The following is a 12,509-nucleotide window of genomic DNA, read 5'->3' as shown; positions in this document are numbered from 1 at the left end:
TTAATTTGAGAAACTCAAGTGTCAAATCCACTGTATGTTTTTGCATTTTCTGGAAATTAAATGTTCTGTGGCCACTCACAAGTTACTTTCCCATTCTTTTTCTAATTACACCCATTAGCATTGCTTTCTAAATACAGAAGCAGCTGAGATCACCCAGCTCCTGGATAGAATCTGTAAGACTGATGGATAGTTAGCTGGGTAACCTACAGCTGTCTGTCCTTTATCATATCTGAGCAGTTAGGATTTCATTCACAGCCTACTTTAAACCTCATAAGTGAGAAATAAATTTGTCTGTGTTACACCAAAAGTATGGAGCTTATCTGAAGCAGTTTAGTATAATTTTCAGTGTCATGGACCTGGTGGAGACATGAAGGAGCTGCTCCATGGCAGTGAGAGTCAGGAGTGGGATAGGGTGGCAGGGCAGCATAAGGCTGACTCTGATGATTTGGTGTCAAGTTTCTGCTTTGTCATTGATGGCTGGCATAAGGCATTTTTATGGAGGAGAAAGATAGAACTGCTGCTTGGCTCGCTGCTTCTTTGTGGATTAGAGTTTGATCTTATTTGACTTAATGATTCAGTTTCTTTTTGTGGCATGTAAGAAATATACAGTTTTCCATTTTTGGGAGTGGAGGGTTTTGTTCGGTGGTCATTTTTTCTCACCACTGAAGTATAGCATGAGTAATTTTAGGTGTTGGAGACCTACTAAGCATTTTACACACTATTGTAACAAGCAGAGGGTGAATGGGTTGCTCATTAGTGAGAAAAAGTACCTTTATTTCAGTGTTTTTGAGGATTGTGTTTAATAAAAAGTTCTGTTGAGCGTGGAATTACTGCTCTTTTTCTACTTTGTCATAATTTCCGCAGTGGCTCAAATTTGACTTTCAGGTCTTTTTTTCTTATAAGGGGTGAGTCCTGAGCCCTAGTATATTGATGCTTTCCAGAGTGCATCAAGAAATAGACTCATTTACCCCAGAGAACAAGGGAGGGATGACTGACTGTCCATTGCCTCTCTTGAAGTGAGGTTTGGAGAACAGGTCCTGGCCTGAACATTGAGAAAGTGGAGGGTTCCTTGTGTTCTTTTAGTTTAATCCTGCAGGAAATGCTTTCTGTGTCACAGTGAGACTGGACTTGAAACTTGGAATCAGAACAGGGGATAGTGGAGGGTGATTGGGTGCCATTCTAGTTTCTGCAGATTATGCTAAGTTATATAATAAAAACAAAACCCACTTTACCCTTAAGTCCTTAGGAATAGGTGTGTTTGTATCTTTACAAACCTGCTTTCAAAGTTCTTGGACATCAGAAACTCAACTCAGCTTCCAACAACTCAGACAGGGTCAACTGGGCTTGGTCTGGATCCTTTGGATCCAGTTAGAAAGCCTACAGATTGTTCTAGAACTCCATTCTTTTACATGTGTCACTGTTTTTTGTTGCTGTTGTTGTTTGTTTATTTGTTTGTTTTGTTTTTAATTTCAAGTCTCTGTATCCTTCCTTTTTATCCACATGTAAAACTGTTTGTTTTCCTCTTTTTGTAACAAGCAGAAATGGCAGATCTTTCTTCAATAATGTCATTATTTACTCTCCTAAAGTTTATTTCCAACATTGCCACCTGCTGTTTGTCCTTTGCCCTCTATAGCCAAGCATCAGGACCAGTGCTTCACATAACTGTCTAGAGACCCCTGTTCCATCCTTCTTAAATGTGACAGACCTACTGGGGATTCTTCAAGCCTTTTCACCCTGATGTGTTCTTTTATTTTCTACTCTGCTCTGATCGCCTGCGCTTCCTCTGACCTTGGAGAACTCCTCCACCACCACCTAAATAGAGGGCGCTAAGCTACAGCTGTGTTTGTGCTCCAGTTTCTCATATGCATATGTGAAGTTCCTTCTCTCTTCTCAATCTCAACTTCCTCCCTTCCCCTCATCCCCCTCCTATCTTCCTCTCCCCTCCTCCTTATATATACAAGTGAGCTAATAGCCAATACATTCAAGTCTGCTACTTTTTGGAAAGCTAGGTCTAATCTTGCTTAAGGATGACATGATCAACCTCTTTATTCAGGCCAGAGGTCTGGATCAGATTTGGGCTTGTGGCAACTTTTGGTAGGCTCACTTTTTCAGCAACATAGTTTGTTATTCCCCATGGTTGAAGTCCCGTGGTTACAACTTATTACCTCTTTAATTAGCACTTCCTGTGCTAATGCCCTGGTAGCTTCGCAGCTCCTCTCTTCCTGGCAAAACATTCTCCTGGAGGTGTTGCCTCTGATTCCATACCCTCAGTTGCTATCTGCCCATTGTGGGAGTAGTGTTGCTTTGTTTTTGATTCTGATTTTTTTAAAGCACGTATCTGATGAAACCTACCTATTTTTTAGCCCTCCCCTACAGCACAAAATCTGAAGTCATGTGAGTCCCTTGTGAATAATTTTAGTCTCCACATTTCCCTCTCGTCTTTATTAGTCTGTGAGGCATGATCTGAAGCCCTTGGGATGCTTCAGCCTCTAGTATTCTTGCTTCAAGTGGCCTCAGAGCTGGGGTGAATTTCAAATATCTCCTTATAGGTATTTTACAAATTATATCTATTTAAGGCTTGCATTTGATTTACACAGTACAGTGATTATTGCCATCATCTTATGAATTACCTATCACACCTGACACCTCACGTGGTTATTTTTCAGAGGATGTGTGGTATGTGGCAACAACACCTTAGATCACTCTTAGCTACTTTTTTGTTTTTGTTTGTTTGTTTGTTTTTTGAGACAGGGTTTCTCTGTGTAGTTTTAGAATCTATCCTGGCACTAGCTCTGTAGACCAAGCTGGGATCATAGAGATCCTCCTGCCTCTGCCTCCTGAGTGCTGGGACTAAAGTTGTGCGCCACCAACGCCGGACCACTCCTACATATTTTAAATGTTTTTTATGTTTTTCACTATTTCCCATGCAAAGCACTTGATCTCTAGACTTAGTATATATATATATATATATATATATATATATATATATATATAATATTGAAATCATGTCTCATTGATCTGCATCTCCCCATTCCCTCCCATTCCTGCTCAGCTCTGAATTTCTGTGTATTTGACTTTTTGTTCATTTGTTTTTGTTTTAAATTCTGTGTAGGATTTGTCTTGCTATATACGGATCACTTCATGTGCTCCTGGCTCATCCATGTTTTGACAAGTGGTAGCAACTCCTCTTTAAGAATGGTTTATACGTTGGTGTGTATCACTGTTTCATCATCTAATCCATCCTTTCATGAACACCTTGACATGAATTCCAAAGAATGCCAAGCATGGCTGGCAGCTTCTGGAACAGGGAGAACACAGAGAAGAGATTACAGGGAAGGGTTGCATTCTCCCTTAGAACCTCATATTGCATTCTTGTAACTTCCAAAATGGTGAAAGAAGTCATTTCTGTCATTTCAAGCAGACTGATAATGCGGGCTTGTTTTTTGTTTTTGTTTTTGTTTTGTTTTGTTTGTTTGTTTTTGGCAGCCCTAAGCAACAGTTATTCTTCCTGGCAACACAGCAGTCGCTCACTTCCAGCAGCCATCATGGACCTCCTAGGTCTGGGTAAGGGACCGGCTTCTGGAGAGCACATATTCCCTGACTCTATCACTGTGTTGGATATCCACTGGGCTCCTGGGCTCTGTCCCCAGTGCCTAACACACTGGTGGCCGATAAGAGTATGAAGCTCTGTGGGGCCCTCACACACTGAAATGACACATTCAGATACATTGCCATTCATTTTCTTTAATTTTTGTGAAGTGGAAACTATACAGGGCTTGGGATAAAGGAGAAGTAGAAGTATACATGACACTGTGTTTCTGAGTGAATAAACGGGAGGAGTGGTCACTGAAGGCCAGAGAAGTAACATTTCTTTAAACATTAGAGGAGGCTCCTGTTAAAAAAAAGACTATGACAGAAAAGCACTTGTATTTATTTGGAAACAAATATCCAAAGACACATGTAAACTTGGGCATGCCTGTGCTTGGTGAGGGGTCATCTTGGGAAATATGACTCAACAGTACATCATGACTGAAAGCTACTGAAAAGCAAAGGGCCCAGCAAGGCCCCATCAGACTCTTCTCTGTGTCCTTGTGTCTCCAGGATGGCACCTGTCCAAGGAGGCTCTTGAGTGACTTCTCTGCTTCTGGTGTTTGCTCAAACCACCTGTAATAAATAAATTCTGGGGTCGGGCCTCTTAAGTAGCTTCATTTCTGTTTTGTCCCAAGTAGCCCTTCCCTCCTCATTCTGCCCCTTCTTGCAGATTCAAAGTGGCATTTTCTCTGCTGCCTCTAAATGCTCCTCAAATGTCCTAATTTTCCTTCCCATAATGGAGCAATCTTTGCTAAGTGTTATTTCATTCTTCCCTTGTAGGTGACGAGGAGAAAAAGATAAGAGCTGAGAATTATTTTTGCTCTTGCCAATACTCTTCTCTTTTGAGTCATCAGAAGGCAGAATTAACCTCCAAATGCACGGATTTTATGCCTCTGTCACACATCTAGAAAGATTCTCTTACAGAAAAAGAACACACATCAATTATTTGGTTAACTGATGAGAAATGAAAGGCCAAGTTTGGAAAATGTTCAAGTTTTCTATGAATATTCATAAATAATTAACTGCATCTCAATTTAGAACCTAACAACAGTTCATTTCAATTTTTTTTTAAATATCTGTGTTAATTATACGCTGAGGTCTAGTTGTGGGGTCTTCTCGCCTAATGGTAACTGAGCGACTGCTGTTGCTGACAGTAGCTGTGTTTGTGTGGCTTTCAGCACATTTCGGTGTAGCTAGAAGGAACTGGAGGGATGGAAGGTCCCTTCTGAGCAGTGTTCCTTGATGGACAGCCGACTTCCTAAGCGGCACTATCTGTCCCCACTCCCAATCTTTTTGTATGGGGTAAGTTTATTTCTTGTAGATTTCTTACCCAAATGATGCAAAACAAATAAACAACGCAAAGAAAACACACACACATACACACATCTCAAATGGGCAAGGGGTCTTTGCAAAGTGCAAAGAAGAGGAAAGAGGAAAAGGGAAAAAGTATAGGGTCGGGTGCCTGAAGAAAAGGCTGAAAAGCGAGATTTCTGTCTTCTGGAATTTTCCTCCCCTGAGTAGCCACAGGCCTCACCCAGTTAGGTATGTACACAGAGATAGCAAACCCTGCCGAGTTAGTAAGACACGGGAGAAAAGACTCTTCCACCCTGTGAAAGGAAGCCAGGCAAGCAATCCCCAAACGCTTGTTTGTTAAGGGAGGGAGGCCTTTGGGGGACTGCCCCCTTTGTCTCCTGCCTTCCAGCAGCTTGGGCATGAAGAAACTGGACAAAGGCCTGCACTGTGGTAGGGTGTGAACTCTTCAGGCAGCTGCTTTGAGCTTTAATTACCCTCCAGTTTTCTGCCCAGACCTCCAGTCCGGGTCCAGTCAGACCCTGGGGCAGACTGCGAGGTAACACTGCCATCTAGTGGTCGCCCCTGCCCGGTGAGCCAGAGTCTGTGCCCTCAGGCTGGTTCCGTGGCTCCCTTTCTCTCTCTCTCTCTCTTTCGCTCTTGCTCCTCTCCTGTGCACCCCTCTCTCCTTTTCTCCTCTCTCCTTTAAAAAAAAGGTTTTTATCCCGTCAAGAAAAAAAAAAAAAAGAACTGGTTCTTGGAAAACAACCAACTCTGTTGGAACTCAGAGATAATAATCAGTTTCTCTGGGCTTGTGAAATTGGCTCATTAAGCGTGCTTTTTAACAGAAAATATTGGAAGCGATTAAGTCTGCTTTACTGAGTGGGCATGAAATGGCCAACCTTCGGCCACCCACAGCTCCTAGGTGCCTGGCGCCGTTTTATGCATGCAGCGTAATGTCTTTACTTGAAGTGCTGTTTATTCATCACCTGCTTATTTATCTCCCCGCGTTTGGCAGGCACATCGATCAATGTTAAACTGTCACACAAGGTTATTTTTCTTTTACATAACAGTATAGGCCTAAGGTAGTGGCATATTAAAAGTAATAACTTTCTAACTTGTAGCTCAAGATGACAGCCCCATTTTTACCCGAATATATTACAGCAAGGAATTCCTCATTCCATTCTCCCAGCCCACACTTCTGTAGTACTCAGCCTTTCCAAGGTCAAAGGCTTCCTTCTGCCTAGCTGCCCTTCCACTTTGCATACCACTCTGTTCTCCCTGCACCTCCAGTTATCTTCAGCTTTTAGGCTGATAAGCCCACAGTGAACATTCTGTCCATCCGGTGTACATATCTCTTGGTCCCTGTCGTGATGACATATGCCCCATTGCATAAAAATGTGTCTGAGGGAGCAAGGGGAAGAGGAGGCAAAGCTTCTTATTTGCAGTGAAGGTTGTGCCTGGCTATTTCTGGGTCTGAAGCCATCTCTGCCGAGGTGAGGATGCTCTAGCAGTATTATCTTGCTTTCTAGTTGCAGTACACAACAATGGCAGCGACAAACCCGTGGGGTGGGGGAAGAAAAACACGTGCAAGAAGCCAGCATTGCTTTGAAGCAACCAGTATTGGCCCTGAGCTTTTAAGTTGGGTTGTCTCCCCCTCCGTTCTTTGGCTCTAGGTTCCTTTGTGTTGCTTTCGAACTCCTCCCAGTTTGTGATGCCTCTTTTCTTGGCCACGGGCCAAGCAAGCTTTCTCTGTACAAACAGTTTTTCTTCTCCTTCTCCCCTCCCCCAGTCCAGCCTGAAAATGCCTACAGATAGAATATCAGATCTTTTTAGTTTCAAATTTCAAAGTGGCCCTTAGAATTCCTTCCTGCCCTTGATCTCTCCTTTTGGGTTTCAGTTCCTACTTGGACTCTGTTGTTAATTCTGACTCTTGGACAGTGGCTTTCTGCTATAATGCTTTGATAATCTCGGGTACACAGGAGATAAGTGTTCTCATAGTGGACATGGCTGTTGCACAACTATTCCTGTGATATAATAAACCACACCCACTCTGATACTGTGCCTTTGTGTGGGCCAGAATAGTTGCCCTAGGAAATATGAGCAATGTTCCATAAGTGATTAAGAAAATACGGCTCAATATTCCAACAAAGTACCTACACTGCAGGTTCACATGCTTGACATTGAATTTGGCCCACCTCTTGGGTGGCTTCTGCATTCCTGTACATAGAAAGATGGTAGAATGCTGGTCTACTGTGATTTGTTTTATCACGGGCAGCACAGCCCTAGGAGAAAAGCATGTTCATTAAAAAGTATGGAGGGGGGTGCAGCCCAGTCTGTGTCCTTGTTCCTAAGATCAATATTTGCATTAAAGTGGTTTAAATGTATGTGGCTTGGAGGCTGTCCATTCTCTCAAGCTGACCTGCTTCATTGATTAGGGCTAGTGATAGAGGGAGAAAGAGCAAATCAGGTGAGGAAAAGAATTGAAAGGAAAAATAGAAGAAAATGAAAGCTGTTGCTATGGGTCCTGTTGGAAATATACTTTAAGCAATCTGTGTGTGTGTGTGTGTGCTGTTTACTCAGCAGCCTACACCACAGGGAAGTTCACCCTCTCTGCCTCCCCCATACAGCTATTTTGTCTTTCAAAAACTAACAGAAGGATTTTTGGTTTCTTTTCAGACTGGAGTTTTGACATCCAGTTGTCCAGACCACACCCTAAACCTAGTCATTCTTTGTATTTGCAGAGTGCATACTTAGGAGGATATAGTGGTTTCATTGAAAATGTAACCAATTATAGCCTTGATTTATTGCATAATAATTCATATCAGACATTGCCAAGTGCTCCACTGTAGCTCTGATTCTTTAAAAAGTGTTTTTTGAAGTGGACAACTTGATTCCTTCTTCATGCTGGCATCCGGAGATGAATTATGCTGATGTTTAGACCACTGGTGAAGCCAAGTCTTCAAATCCAGACTTCAGGGTATGAAGGCCAGTGCTTGCCCTTTATGTTGGGCTGCATTTGGAATGCTCCCTTGTTGTGGGAATATTTTTATCAGAGTATACATCTAGCTTAACAATGGTCTATGAGTGAAGCGATAGCTTGCTGATTTTATCATGATGTCACCAACAGAGACTTTGGAACAGGTGGAATTCTTCTGACAGGATCGAGCAGTCAGTCACATGCTAAGAGTGACCACAGGCTAGCACTTGGTTCACTATTTGCTGTGATAAAGAAACGCCCGCACAGACTTCATGTGAGAAGTACTCTTGAGGAAATTGTGCAAAAAATGTCAACCACTTGGGTATCCCATTTGGGGACCGATTTTGCAGTGGAGTACAAGTATGGTTAAGCATACTCTAGGTACTAAATAGTCATCCATATAATATTCAGGAAATGTGTTGGGAACTGTTGCTGAGGCCTATGTGGAATGAGCTGCTATACTTGGAAATGATTCTATAGCTAAAGATGAAACACATATCTGAAATAGGCAAATGTTTCACAAAATAACAGCAGACTCTGTACTGTAGTGATCCACAGACTGCAAGTGAGGGAAGGTCTGAGAAAATGGTGAGAATATTGAGATATTGAGGGCAGGCTTTGTAGATCTTGGCTTGCAGTCATAAATGGAACATACACAGAAAAACAAACATTTAGGACAGAACAGTATATGGAGCTTTTGAAATGAGCACCCCCACTCAAGTTAATGCTTGCACATCATAGACTGTTAGAACAGACTGGGCTAGACCATAAAGACCCTGAAGATTAAGATGGACAGCTGAAACTCTGGCATTAAGTGCCTTCTTTTACTATCTTGGTGAATAAAACAAATTTGTCTACTGAAATTACATCTTGGAAATGTGACCTACTTAGGACATTGCTTGCAGCATTGATTCTAAGACATGCCCTTCACTCTAAGACTCTCACTGCTTTCATTTTTCTCAAGAATGGAAGAAATTAAAAGTAACATGAAGAGTTTACTTGTGAAGCAAACTCACTGTAAGAGAATGAACTCAAGAAAGGAATACTAATGTGAGACCCATTTTCCACATCTGCAATATTTTATGTGTTGACAGATTTGCTTGTTGACCAAAACTGTTACAGGGAAACTAGCTTATCTGAGAGATAAATCCATGTGCAATAGTCATTGATACTAAGAAAGGATTTTCTGTAAGATATGTTGCCACAGATCTCCCTTCATACATTCTAAATGTTTTGATACACAAAACAAACAACCTGCCTACCAAACAACAAAACATAAACTCTGCTGTATAAAAAAAAAAAACCCAAAAACTCATTTTACAGTTTTTGACCTTGTTAACAAGTACACCAACACTACTTGTACTTACAGGTTTCCCCAAAGGTCTCTACTATAACTCTGATAAAGGTGGGCAACAGTTATACATGTTATGAAACATATGTACTTTTAGGAAGGTTATGTGAGTTTAGAAAATGGGTTTCAGAAGAAGCTAGTTACACCTGCAGAAAGTCAGGTTTTCAGTAAGAGAAAGAGAAGGGGAGTCACTGCTGGATGCTTTAGGGTGATCCCACCTTGACAGAGTCTTTTACAGACTCATTTAACAATGGTTCAGGCTTCCTCACTCTGTCCCTCTTTGCTTACCGCCATTTCTCTGACTGTTAAGAAAAGGCTCCTCTAGTACGTGTTTTTTACAGAGGAGTACTAGACAATCGGCATTCACATAACGTAAATATCCTTGGTTTTGACAGCCTGACAGCCTTGCCTGGCTTTCTCTCTTTCCTTTCCATGGCACCTTTGTCTTCATGTTTTCTGAGGATGGGTTCTCCTGATACAACCCAAGGGGTACCTCTTGTTACCCAGACAGGGTGTAATTAGATGGACAGTCTTCTTGCACAACTTCTCTTCCTTCTATTTTAATGGTACTTTGCTATTCGGGGAATTTTTTCCCTTTAGAAACTAATTTCTGTATTTGAAGTAGTGTTCTTGGTAGGTCAGAGTACTTGAAGTTTGATTATCAGATAAGTTATATGATATTTATATATCACTTGAAATAAAAATTCTTTTTAAGTAGATGAAGATTGGTAAGTCTTAAGATAATCTTTCTTAGGGATCATTTAATTTCATTTGGCTTAAGATGCTATTTGTATTAAGTTAACAGGGTGCTAATTTAACATAGGTTTATAGTCGTTTAAAGCCATTTTCATTCATTAAGAAAAAATATCTGTCTAGATTAGATTATTATAAGGGTTTGAATAGCAATAGGGATTCCTCTGCTCAGCCTGAGGATTTTCCAGATGAGTGAACACCCTGTTCCATTGCCCTACTGAGAAGTGCAGACTTTTCTTTTTTTTCTTTTTTTAAGCTACAGAGCAGGACACTGACAGTGGTGCTTATCTCTGCCTTGGGCAGAAAAGAAAAAGTAAAAACAAAAAGAACATTCTGTACATGATTCCTATATTGGAACTATAGTTTATTATGATTCAAGCAACTTCTATATCCTAATTTATAATTTTCAGAGCATTTTATGCAAGGCGTATCTGTGAAAACTTTCACTCCTGAATTGAGTTCCTAAAATCATCAGTAAGTTTAGTGAGATATTTGCAGCCTGATCACAGCCAATAGAAGAAAGTCCATAAGGAGGATGTGACTGTCTATCTAACTTCCCAAGACATGAACTATAGAGTTTCTTCATAGAGTTCATAACATTCCCTAACTCTTTTGTGCACTCTCTAAACCAGGTGCCTTGCCATCCCAGTTACTGCTTAAAGGGGCAGGGGTATATGCCTTTCTCTCATTCCTTCCTGGATTTTCTCTCATTAATTCAGGTTCTTGTCCTCTATGATTCTGAGGATTATTTAGACACTTATAAAGAAATCTTTACTTTGTCTTTGTGGCTACTTGGACTTGACCCATGCAAACTTGGCCTGGAGTACTATATTCTCAGCTCCTTGTGGAACACAGGAAGATGAGGCTGGGTTGATGCCAACTATGCATAGCGGACATTTCCATGCATGCAGCCCCACCCACGTCTTCCAAAGCATCTGTGTTTCAGAGGGAAAGTCACCCTACTATGGATCTCATACTTTTATCTGCTTGTCAGAGATGGTGTGGATGCGAGTAATTGTACAATTTTAACTGTCTCACATGTACCAACAAAATTGCTTAAGCAGAAAGAGTTTCAAATGATTTTTCTTGCTTTAAAATTCTAAGCAAGGACTCCTAATCATGTATCAGGAGGTCCTGAATTGGTGAGATTCCATAAGCAATTCTTTCTGATAGTGGCATTACCCAAGCAAAATAGATTCTTAATTTTCTCTGAGCTTGGTAGATTTAAAATACCTTATGATCTGCATGTGGATATGATATGGCTATTTTTTCCAATGACAACACTCTAGGTTTTATGTAATACAAATCTATTTCTGAGATTCAACAAAATGTTACTAAGATATGAAACTTCCAGCCGCCTCCCTGACTGTGGAAGATAGAACAGTGCATTCCCTTAAAGAAAAGCAAGCTTCTCTGAGTGAGCCTTTCACTTGCAGGGAAATGTGTATTCTAAGTTTGTGAAGAATAAAAAAGAAAAGTTAAGAGTAATCACCCCCAGACATCATGAAAGACAAGTAACTGATGCAGAGTGGCTGTGGGGGTTTCAAGAACATCTTGATTTTATCCACTTAATTCACATGGTACTGATTTAATGCTCACTTGGACCCTCCCTGCTGAACTATTTGTCTCTGATTGCCTCACCTCTTTTATTCTTAAAGACATTTCGAGAAGAAAAATCTCTTATTTTTGGTGTACATTTTTTTATGTAAAAAAATTTATTTTCCATTTTACATACCAACCCCAATTTCCCCTCTTTCCCCTTCTGCCCCCCCACCTTCTACCCTTCACACACCCACATGCACTCCTCAAAGGGGGTAAGGCCTTCCTTGGGGAATCAATAAAGTCTAGCATACCAGGTTGAAGCAGGACCAAGCCCCTCCCCCCTGTATCAAGGCTGAGCAAGATATCCCATCATAGGGAGTGGGCTCCAAAAAGCCAGTTCATGTTCCTGGGATAGGTCCTGGTGCCACTGCCAGCCCTCCGCCTAACAGATCAAGTCACATAACTGTCACTCTCATTTAGAGGGTCTAGTTCAATCCCATGCAGGTTCCTCAGCTGTCAGACCATAGTTCATGAGCTCCCTCTAGCTCTGGAGTCAGCTGTCTCTGTGGTTTCCCCCATCATGGTCTTGACTGCCCCCCCCACATTAGTATGATTCCCTCCTTCTCCCTTCAACCAAACTCCAGGAGCTCAACCCAGTGCTTGGCTGCTTAGGAGATACGCTAAAACATTGTCTTAGTTTCTAGGAAAAACATAATCATAAAGTGCCCACAGAATGACTTGGATATAAATGAAGTATATTCATGACACTATAAATGAGATTGAGTATAATTTGAATACAGTTTTTTTTATTTAATATACTCATATAAGTGGAGTTTGCTAAGTGTGGTATAGACTAGTGGTTCTCAACCTTCCTAATGCTGTGACCCTTTAGTACAGTTCCTGATGTTTTGCTGACCCCCCCACCATAAAATTGGTTTTATCATTACTGCATAACTGTATTTTTGCTACCGTTATGAATCATAATGAAAATCTCTGTATTTT

This window comes from Cricetulus griseus (genome assembly GCF_003668045.3).
Source record: "Cricetulus griseus strain 17A/GY chromosome 1 unlocalized genomic scaffold, alternate assembly CriGri-PICRH-1.0 chr1_1, whole genome shotgun sequence".
NCBI lineage: Eukaryota > Metazoa > Chordata > Mammalia > Rodentia > Cricetidae > Cricetulus > Cricetulus griseus.
The sequence above is the reverse complement of the archived record's forward strand: the minus strand, read 5'-3'. Positions refer to the sequence as shown.